Source organism: Chondrus crispus, genomic scaffold (assembly GCF_000350225.1).
Source record: "Chondrus crispus Stackhouse genomic scaffold, scaffold_12, whole genome shotgun sequence".
Taxonomy (NCBI): Eukaryota; Rhodophyta; class Florideophyceae; order Gigartinales; family Gigartinaceae; genus Chondrus; species Chondrus crispus.
This window is the reverse complement of record NW_005178992.1, coordinates 207,218-217,818: the sequence shown is the minus strand read 5'-3', so window position 1 is coordinate 217,818 and position 10,601 is coordinate 207,218.

Sequence of the window (10,601 nt, the reverse complement as noted above, 5' to 3'; positions counted from 1 at the left end):
GACCACATTTTGTCTTGGGAAGAAGGTCCCATCGTGGATGTCCAATGAGGATTCCTTACGTAGACATTCGGGTTGTCCTCCAAGCTGACCTAGTTCGTGAGCTTATGGACGGCTCAGTGGAGGATACTATTGACAACACGGCCGATTCATCCATCATACGTCCAGATGAACTGACAGAATCTGCGGACAAGGGAAGTCCGTTGGAGACCCCCCACAGGAAGGAACTGAAAATTTGAAAGAGAAAGTTACTGAACTGGTTGGTACGGCAAAGCAAAACCAGAAGACAGAAAATTGAGATCTGAACGAAATATCCGATATCTCTATCTCGAACTGTTGCTTCGTGTGCCCCGATTCGGGGCACACGAAGCAACAGTTCTCGCGCGCAAACTCCCGTCCACACGAGTTGAAGAGCGGTCGGGAGACAATCATCGAACAGACAAAGCTATGATTCGATCGAAACAGGTCTCTGCATCCCGCTTGAAATTTACGCCTCCCTGGATCGTGGAGCATGTCTTTAATAATGATCATGACAGTATTTGGTTGGATGCTTACAAAATCGTAATGCGGAGAGACATCCCGTCGAACGCCAACGTAATTAGATCTCATTCAGTGGTGAAGGTTAAAACGAATGAGCAGGGAGAGTGATCTCTAGAACTTCAAATTTGTACGCATGGAATTCGCGACGATGACAAGGACACGAAAAGAAGAGATTTTCGGACAGCCAAACTTTTCGGAATACAAATACTTCTATCAATGGTGACTTTCCTCGGTTTTCACCTTGGAACTGCAGACATCGCACGAGCATACATTCGGAGTGGGCTGATCAAGAGATAGATTTATGTGGGTCCATTTCGTAAATGGAACGCCTTGCGTGGAATCTGATGGCTTCTCACCAAGCTCCCATATGGAATTGTAGAAGCTGGGAGGCCGTGAATGAAAAATGGAATAATGGATGATTACAAGGATCGGACATCAACGCCAGCCTGAAATAAGTCAACTCCTCGTGAAACGAGGGACTGATAAGAGTGTTATATGAATAATTGCCAACGTCACTGAGGACTTTCTCATGGGCGGTAGCATCATCGCTATTGACGGATTCATGAGACGAATTCAGAATAGATCCATGGATGGCAAGGTCGCTCTCGACCATAAATTCATTTTCGACGGATGGAAAATGGAGCATTTTAGCAATGCATTGCTAAATTGCTCGATTTTGCAGCCGTTCATCGATATGTCCATGGAGCCATGGCTAGATGAACATGTCGATGAACGGCTATATGGAAAGACTTCATCCGATCACATTTTCATGCAAGGGTCGGAGAATGACTCTTAAATTCACATCAGTTCTGGAGACCAAACACTATCTCTCACTCGCCGGTACTCTGCTGTATTTGGGAAACGGGGTGCTCACAAAATATGCACAGGTTGCATCTATTATGTAACAGAAACTAGGATAGCTCAAGGTACAGCACTTAATAGATGACAACAAAATGTTTAAAAATTTGTCCAGCTGAGGCCTTACAAATTGTTCAAATCGTCAAGTCAATTTAAGGGCATCACTTTGGTATATTTGTGTGATGCCTCTCATATTGCACAAACCAGTGAGTACCGCCACACAGGTGTGATTTATGAACAAAGGATGACAACCAAGAAATAGGTCCTGTTGCGTCCAGTTGACTGGACGAGTTACGGACAGAAATTAGTTTGTTACTCTCCATACGGCGCGGAGATTCTAGCGTGCGCATCGGGTGGTGAGCAAGAGTTCTAGTTGAAAATGGCATGGGCATCGCTCTGTTCCACACTCAGGAAGCATGGGATTGCAGTAGACTCAAATCCACTCTATGACACAGTGACAAATCTACATGATGGTACAGAATAACGACTTCGAATGAGTGTTCAGCGAATCTAGAAAGGTTTTGTGGTGGGATACCGGAAACTAAAAACCTTGCGGACGCACCTACCGAAAGAACATGGCTCTTTCCAATACTGTCAAGGACATGTGCACGAAAGGCATATTCCTTTTGAACTGTCACTTCAGCCTGGCCTTAGCAAGTAGAACTTGGCTATAAAGCGTTTTTGTGCCAGAGGGTCGACTCATCACGATGGAGACATATTGGAGTCGACTGCGGGGAGTGTGAAACTATGAAGAATTGAAGAGGAGAGATGAACTCCCCAGAGCTGGAAGTAATTGACTGGGACGTTCAAGTAATGTTTCGGTATAACTTAATGCTGAACGGTTGTGCCTCAAGGATCCCAACGGTCTCCGGTGGTCGATGGAATGTGGCGTGATGGCGTGTATACATTCAGACTAGGAAAAATGGGGAGGGAGAGAGAGGAGAATTGAGAGAGTGAAAAACGATGAAGGATATTGAAACCGGACTTCCCAGGATTATCCCTGCATAGGCGTTCCGTAGAATGGACGAATCGATTCCGACAGACATTACAGACAGCTGTCTGTAATCCATATGGCTGAATTCCCACAACTGTACTATATTAGTTTTATACTGTCTACTTTCTCCGCGATTTAGATTAATTAATCCGCGGCTTTTGATGAATTAATCCTTCTGGAACAGTTGGTGGAGGGGTACTGGCAAGTGCTCAAAGCTCTGGCTTTTCACAAGAAAGGTTCCTTTATGGTGCTATACGACTCGAAGAGGTGTGTAGAAAGTGCGTGGGATGTGAAGCATATCCTTCCCTTGGACGAGTCGCATATGAAGACAACTTTCAAGCTGTCTTAACGGCACTGCAAGCACGCTCGCGTCGTCCTCTTTCCCCACACAACACAATCCTTCTGCGCTCGTGCCGACGTCTCTATGCCCTTGCGTGTCTTCTTCTTCTTCTTCGTAGGCGTGACGTGCGGGCTGAGGCCTGACATCGGGGTCACCACAGCCACGCCTTCAGCCACTGAAGTGCCAGCGCGTAGCCCCACAGCTTTGTACTTGTTCTCCACCAGCTCCGGCGCCAGCTGCTCATACCATTCGTTCTGGAGCATAGTTTGCGGCAGTCCCCTCGGGCTCGTGTGCAGCAGCCATGCGTCGACGATAACCATACTCAGAAGAGAAAAGTCTACCCTCGTAGACCAGCCGTACGTCAAATATGTTCGCGTCAGCCTTAGGTCGTCCTGTCCACAGCGGTTGTTCTGATCAATGTACGCACTGGAGGACTAGTAGATATCAGCGCACTGCGGCTGCTCGACCGTTAGCGCAACCCGTTCTGGGCCGATATCAGTCTGGCGCCAGCGAGTGCGCTCGTGCGGGGTGTCTGCAGCAGCGCTGGAAGGGGACGAGATAAAGCAACGCCGCTCGCGGTTGACTCAGACCAAGGCCATCTCCGCCAAGTCACCGTTTTCGTCCTCATGTGCGAACGACAGCCAGTGCCCCCTGTTTGCTACTGGCTTTCCCTTCACCAGGCGCATGGGGAACTTCCTCGTCTCCGCCTCAACCACGCCGATGAAGCGCCGACCACGTGACCGTATATGAGTTATTGCCTCGTAGCTCGCAAAGAGCGAATCAGCACAAACGATACCTGTTCGGGCACCAAGCCAGGGGCGCAGCAGTCTGTCCAGCACAGCCACGCCGTGACCCAGCCCCTCCTCTCGTTGACTGTGACGCTCCTCCTCGTGCTCGGCCGTCGTAACGAACTGCAACCGCATCATCACGCCACTCCTTCCGCAGGCAGAGTTCTGGATCTCGCAGCCGTTCTCCGGCTTGCGGTCTATCGCCACGTACTGCGTGAGGCCGTGCTCAATCCAGTGCCCGCCCTTACCATACCACCGGCTCTTGCTATCTCTAACGCTGATGAGGTCGGACGGCACGAAATTTGCCGCCGGATGGTGGTTGATGGCCTCAGCATAACCGTCAACTAGCCTCCAGTGGTGCTTGTCCGATAGCTCATCCGCTGCGCGCTCACCTTGCTGGCTGAACATGAGGGAGAACCAAATGTCCTCAAACCGGTTGCGGGGCGTGCCAGTCTTGGTACCAAAGCGTAGAGCGGAGAGCGACTGGTTTGGCGCATTGACAGCCCACAACTCCCTCCCTTTCCCAAAGTGGTACCTTTTTCCCAAGATAAGGATGCCCAAGAAGTTGAGCAGCTCCCCAATGCTTTCTCCTCGTTTTCCCTTGTCCTGTAGGACCTCTGAAGTCCACTGCACCATCTTGATAACATGGCCGTGAGATAATGTGGCCATAAAGTAGCCGAGTGGGCGTCTCGTTGCCTAGGTTCCGGAGACACCCCCTTCGACTATGGATTGCCCTCCAATACCCCGTATCTCTGATATTCGACGCGGTGCCGACCCCCCAATCTGCTTCAAGACTTCCTGCTGGCCACACAATACTCCATACGCGTCGTAGGTGGTCCTGGTTTGCAGTGGAGTCTCTGGGGTGGGTTGTTCGTCTCGCTCAGGGCTACTGTAAGCACAATCTGCCCGGCGTTTCGTCCTTGCTCAGTTTGACGGTGTGCAGGGGTCGTTGGGTTGCTCTCTTGCTGCTGCTGCGGCGCGGGAGTAACCAGGGTAGGATCCCCGAGCGTGACGCTGCGCACACTGATGCGTGACCTTGAGATTGGGGTTGTGGTCCTCCGTGCCTGTGTGGGTCATGATAGTTCGATGTAAATGGCGCCCTGAGCCCCCGAGCCAATGAAAAGGCCGCTGAATCGATTTCCGGTGTCCATTGGTTGTCAAATCGAGCGGTTTACCGACAAGCATGGTGCTGGAAAAAGGATTAATTAATCCTCATGGGATGGTATACATTTGTTCATATCAAAATTTACATATATAGGTGAAGTTTTTGATATGAACAAGTGATACTCCCACACAGATATACCTGTGTGGGAGTATCTCGGCGGGGGTTTGTTTCACAAAAAAGGCTGGGATTCGCATTCGCAGTCGCACTTTCCCGGGGTGATGCCAAATTGGAGTCGCAAGACGGTACGAGAAGTGCATTTATCCCAATGATTGGGGGTGTATTTATGCAAACTTCGTGCGTTAGAGAAAAGTCGCAAAGACGCGTGCAAACGCGAAAGAGCCAATAAATGCCTTGAAAACCTCCTGAATACAGTTATGGCGGTGTGAATGAGCAGAGATTCGCATATCACGGACATATTTCGTATATTTTAATTCAACATCTGATACTAAAATGACATAGAGAAATTGCACGTAATGGAGAAATGCCAACAAGGCGAGAATTCAAAAGTAATACAGAGTCCTCCCCGAAAGACCGCGCCATTGTGTAGTTGAAGCGTTAAGTCTGACAAAGGACTCACCGTCCACAGTACCTTTAAAGTACATTTGCCCTCACTGTTCTCACAACACTCCACAACTCGCACCTATTCTTCTGAGTTTCCCTCCCTGTTCTTCATGGATCCCATCCCCACCAATCACGCCGCCGCCGCATTGTAGCTCCTCGCTGACACCGCCGTCGAGCGTGACGACGAAATCGCACATTTCAGCCCACATCGACTCGCATCGAGTTCGGATGACGGGGCGGACTCCCACTGCCCCCTCTTCGAGAAATGTTACGATGAGGGCGGACCTGAAGCTATTGGAAATATAACAAACGTCCTCCCTCAAACTGTTGAACTGATTTGGAATAACGTGTCTGATTCTGTCACCCAGACATTCAATGTTGGACGTGGACAGAGACTGAAGGTCGCAGGAAAGACACACTTTTAATCACTTTTACAGTGGTGAAGCACGGAGGTCAGCGGAACATGTTGGTACGTGTGGTCGACAAGAAGGGTCCCACATTCGAGCGTTTGGTGACAAAGGGGTTTCAGTTGATTTCATAATTTGTCTTTCATTGCTTTATGGAGAAGGTCGCCGAGCTCCAGAAAATGTCGGATCTCTGTAGCATAAACACCCCCAGCGGAGAGGGGTGTATGCACAGCTCGACGTAGACCCCGTCCGATCGGGAAGACGGAGGTGAAGCGGGACACCAGCTAACGGCACCGGGCAGCGGGCCCGGGTAGCGTGGTAGAGCGGGAACGGGGAGGACGCCGGTACGCGCGAGCGGTTCGACGCCTCGACGCCCCGGTGCGGTACTGGGTAAAGATCCAGTACCGACGGGCGGAGGCGGAGCCGACTCGTGGGCGTACCGCGTGCGTCCTCAACCCGCGCTCGGTACCGCTCTAAGGTAGTTAGCGAGCGCTACCTTAGAATAAGCGGGAAGTCAGACCTTGACGGTCGGTGGGTGACAAGTCCGTGCTTGTTCCCCTCCGCCGCCGTCGGTCCGCTCCATATTTAATATACAAAACAATCTATCATAACACTACAGTACCGAGGTACTGTAGCGGGCTACTGTAGTGCAGGTCGGCCTGCACTGTAATACTGTCAGCTATGTCGAGGCTGACAGTACACGTATTACCCGTGGTGCGTGTGCGCTTCGTTCGCGCGTGCTACACGTGTGCACGTTTATGCGCGTGTCCGTTGTCCCCGTGGTGTACACGTGGACATGCGCGGTTGTACTGTAGAGCGTCGAGCTCTACAGTAGGGGATCCTGTTGTTGATCCAATCTAACTAAAAAGCCCCCAGGGGGGGGGGTTATACTACAATCTCCAGAAATCGCAGCAGGACTTCAAATCATTTCCAGAAGCTCGTCATGCAACAGATGTAACGTTTCAGCAAGCATTCAGACCCAGAGGTAGTATTGAAGAAGGGAAGAGGTATTTCAGCGAAAAGCACAAGCTTAACGGATATAAGTTGGAGTTTCTGTCATGCCGAATGGTCTCGCCCTGGGGATGACTGCACACTACACGGGTTCTGTGTCTGAATTTAAAATATTGCAACGAAACCGTGACTGCTGTAGTACAATGACCGGGGCGCGCGGAGGTTATTAACCAGGCGGCTGTGCGCGGTCCACACGTGGCCGGGGTGCCCACGTGTAGGGAGCGCGCGGGTGTGCTGATAGGTCGTAGCTTAGCGTACGCGTACAGTAGCACACCTGTCGTCCGTGCGGTAGTCAACGGGTAATACGCGTGTGCAGTAGCACATGAGTGGTCCGTGCGGAAGTTAGTAGCTATTACGCGTGTACGGCAGCCCACACGTGTAGTGGCAGCATCTGCGCGTTTGTTAGTAATTCTGGAGCTAGTATTTGAATTGTGTACAGTACCCGGAACGGACTAGGCCGCAGGTACTGTATTGGGATAGGTGTCCGACGTGTCCCTCTGCGGGGTTAAGACCTGACACCCGTCCCCAACAGTAAACTGGGGCAAGCTCATCCCCGTCCCTTTCACGCCTATACACGACCGTTCCGTAAGTTTATCGCGCGCTGGCTTTTAACCCATGCCCGGTCGCGTCCGTATACGCACCAGGGAGCGACTGCGGGTAACCGACCAGTGAGCCACTCCCTTTTCACGAGATTGTCCGTACTGGTTTAATTTGCACGCCGCCCGTCCACGTCGCGTGCTCCCTCGGCGAAGCCTCCGCCTCTCATCAAATACAGGGACGAGAGGAGTTGTCCCACAACTGGCATTTAACATAGTTAGCGAAAAATGAACCAAAGAGAGAGTTGGAAGATTTAAGGAAGCTGAGTGTGGAGTATCCGCAAATCTGAGCAGCTTTTATGGACAAAGAGTACCAAAGGATGCACGAAATATTGAGGGGAGTGACGCCTCTGAAAAAGCCGATGGAAGGAACATTGCCTCCCAGTGAAGAAAGATTCAGCTGCAAGCTGGCAGGCGCCCGAATCATTGTGGATGTTTTGGGGGGCTTTGTGGGCCGTGGACTCTTCTGCTCCGAACATGGATATGAGGAGAGTCAATATACGATGACTACTTTCGCATGTGCGTTGTACTGACTAATTGCCACATCAAATGGCAGCCTCTGCGCGCGAAGGACCAAAAGCGGTTTACTCGCATTCGCAATCGCACGCATCAGATTGCCGAAGCCACTATTAAGAAAAGGCGCAGGGTGTTGCAGACGTACAGGGAAATGCACAGGCAACGTGGGAACCATCGCTTCCGATTCAGGCAATTCGATTCCGGGCTGCCTGAATTTGAATAAAAAGGTCCTCAACTACGGGGCAACTGAGCTATTATTCAGATTGTATGAGGCTCTACGGTAGTCAAGCAATTCATTTGCTTATTTTGTTTTCACCCATTACTTCAGCGGTGGTTCGGCCTCCGCATAGCTGGAGTAGTTTTTCAGAGGTGACCGGCCGTTCTAGAGATGACCGCCGTATCTCGCATTTACCGGCCATGTCGGCCGTTGATCTACTGCATATTGTACTCTACTGTACATGAGTGGGTGCATTCCGAAATAGCCGGAAAACCAAATTACCAAACATCAACCAATGAAATTGCGATACATTTGTAGGATTTTCTCCAGATGCGAAGATCTGTAGAGGGGTCTCTGACCCCTGTTCAGCGGGTCCCTGACCCTAGCACAGTTCGGAAGTTGCCTCGCCAAATTTATTGCCACTCTGCGCACCACCCACCATCTGTAGTATAACCCCCCTGGGAGCTTTTCAGTTAGATTAGATCAACAACGGATCTAGTGCTGTAGAGCCCGATGCTCTACAGTACCACTGCGCGTGGCCACGTGTACCCCTCAGGTACAGGGCACACGCGTGCACACATGTACACGTGTATCGCGCGGGACGGAAGCGCGCGCACACACGTGCACTGTCAGCCCCGATGGCTGACAGTATTACAGTACGATCCGAACTGTACTACAGTAGTCCACTACAGTACTTCGGTACTGAAGAGTTGTACATTGTTTTGTATATTAAATATGGAGCGGACCGGCCGCGGTGGAGGAGGACAAGCACGGACTTGTCACCCACCGACCGTCAAGGTCCGACTTCCCGCTAATTCTAAGGTAGCGCTCGCTAACTACCTTAGAGTGGCACCGAGCGCGGGTTGAGGACGCGCGCAGTACGCCCAGGAGCCGGCTTCGCCTCCGCCCGTCGGTACTGGATCGTTACCCAGTACCGCACCGGGGCGTCGAGGCGTCGAACCGCTCGCGCGTACCGGCGTCCTCCCCGTTCCCGCTCTACCACGCTACCCGGGCCCGCTGCCCGGTGCCGTTAGCTGGTGTCCCGCTTCACCTCCGTCTTCCCGATCGGGCGGGGTCTCGGTCGAACTGTGCATACACCGCTATCGCTGGGGTGTTTATGCTACACCATCTAGATGGTGGGTGGTGCGCAGTGTGGCAATAAAATAGGAATCACAGCTGTGATTCCTATTTTCTTGCGAATTCCTTATTCATAGTGCTCCCGACAATTCGCCAGGACAACTGGCGAACTGGAGTTGGAACGTTTTTCATTTCCGGGGTGCCGCCACATTTGGTGATTTGGGAAAATCACAGTTTCGGGATGCATCTAGTTGCCGGCAATCGCCGGAGTGACGCAGGGGACCATTTTGACACTGTGATTGCGCACAAACACTCAAATAAGGCATAGATTTATTTATAGAGTGTGCGAAACGCAAATAAATACAGCCATTGTCGAAAGGGTTTTCCAGCAACACAGGCCGAAAACATAAAAAAGCACACTGTATGATATCGCAAAACACACGGCAGGACCGATTCCGGGCTCGGATTGGCTCTACCATAAACGCATGCCTGCAATCTTTAAAAACCTTTGCGAAACGCAAATAAATACGCGAAACGCCATACAGTACAGTACCAAAAAAGTCTTTATTTTAGTACTTTGTCTCACGCCCTTGTCTATCCAGCACTGCAAGCATACGGTGAGGTGTGCTATGATAAAGGCTCTGTAGGAGTTGTCCACTAATTGTCGTCCATACCTCCTCAATGACCTCCTTAAGTTAGTCTACAGTATCGAACTGCCTTTGACGAAGATAAACGCGGCGCGACATGATGCCCCAAATGTTCTCTATTATATTGAGACCAGGCAACACTTCGCCGGCCCATCTATAGTCTTCACACCCTTCTGAGTTAGCCATGAGCGCATATATGTAGACCTATGGATAGAGGCACCATCTTGCTGGTAAACCCAAGTGGCCATTTCGCCATACATCTCGTCTGCGAAGGGAAGTAAAGCTTGGTTGAGGGTTGCACAGTACTTTCGAGAGTCTTGATTTCCGTTTAAAAAGACCAATGGGGACACTCCGTACTGGGAAATACCCCCCAAACCATGACTGATGCTCCTGCATTTTGTCTTTTTGAAAAAAACCTTTCATCTTTCCGTTGATAATGCCAATAGAATGCGTTGCCGTCAGGGCCGTCGACGTTGAACTTCTTTTCGTCACTAAAGAGTACGTTGTTCTAAAACTGATCTCCTTTGCCAATAAAGCGACATACCCATTTCACTCTATTTTCGCGGTGTAGAGCAGTCATCATGGGTGCACTTGTCATTTTTGTATACTTCAGGTGTGGAGTTGCGCTTAAAATTTGTTGAATTCTGCGCACTCCTACCGGTAGTCCGAAGTCCTTCTTTAGATTTTGAGCTGAAAAGTTTCCTGTGGATGCCTTTCGGATCATGGCCTTCCCTTGGCGGACGGTGAGCTTTTGACAAGTTACATGCACACGAGCACGAGAGGTACGACTCAGATTCTTTAAAAAGCGCTGTATGGCTCCTACGGATCTTCCCAACTCCTTAGATATATCCCGTAAGGACATTAGTTGATGGTGCAAGGCCAGGATC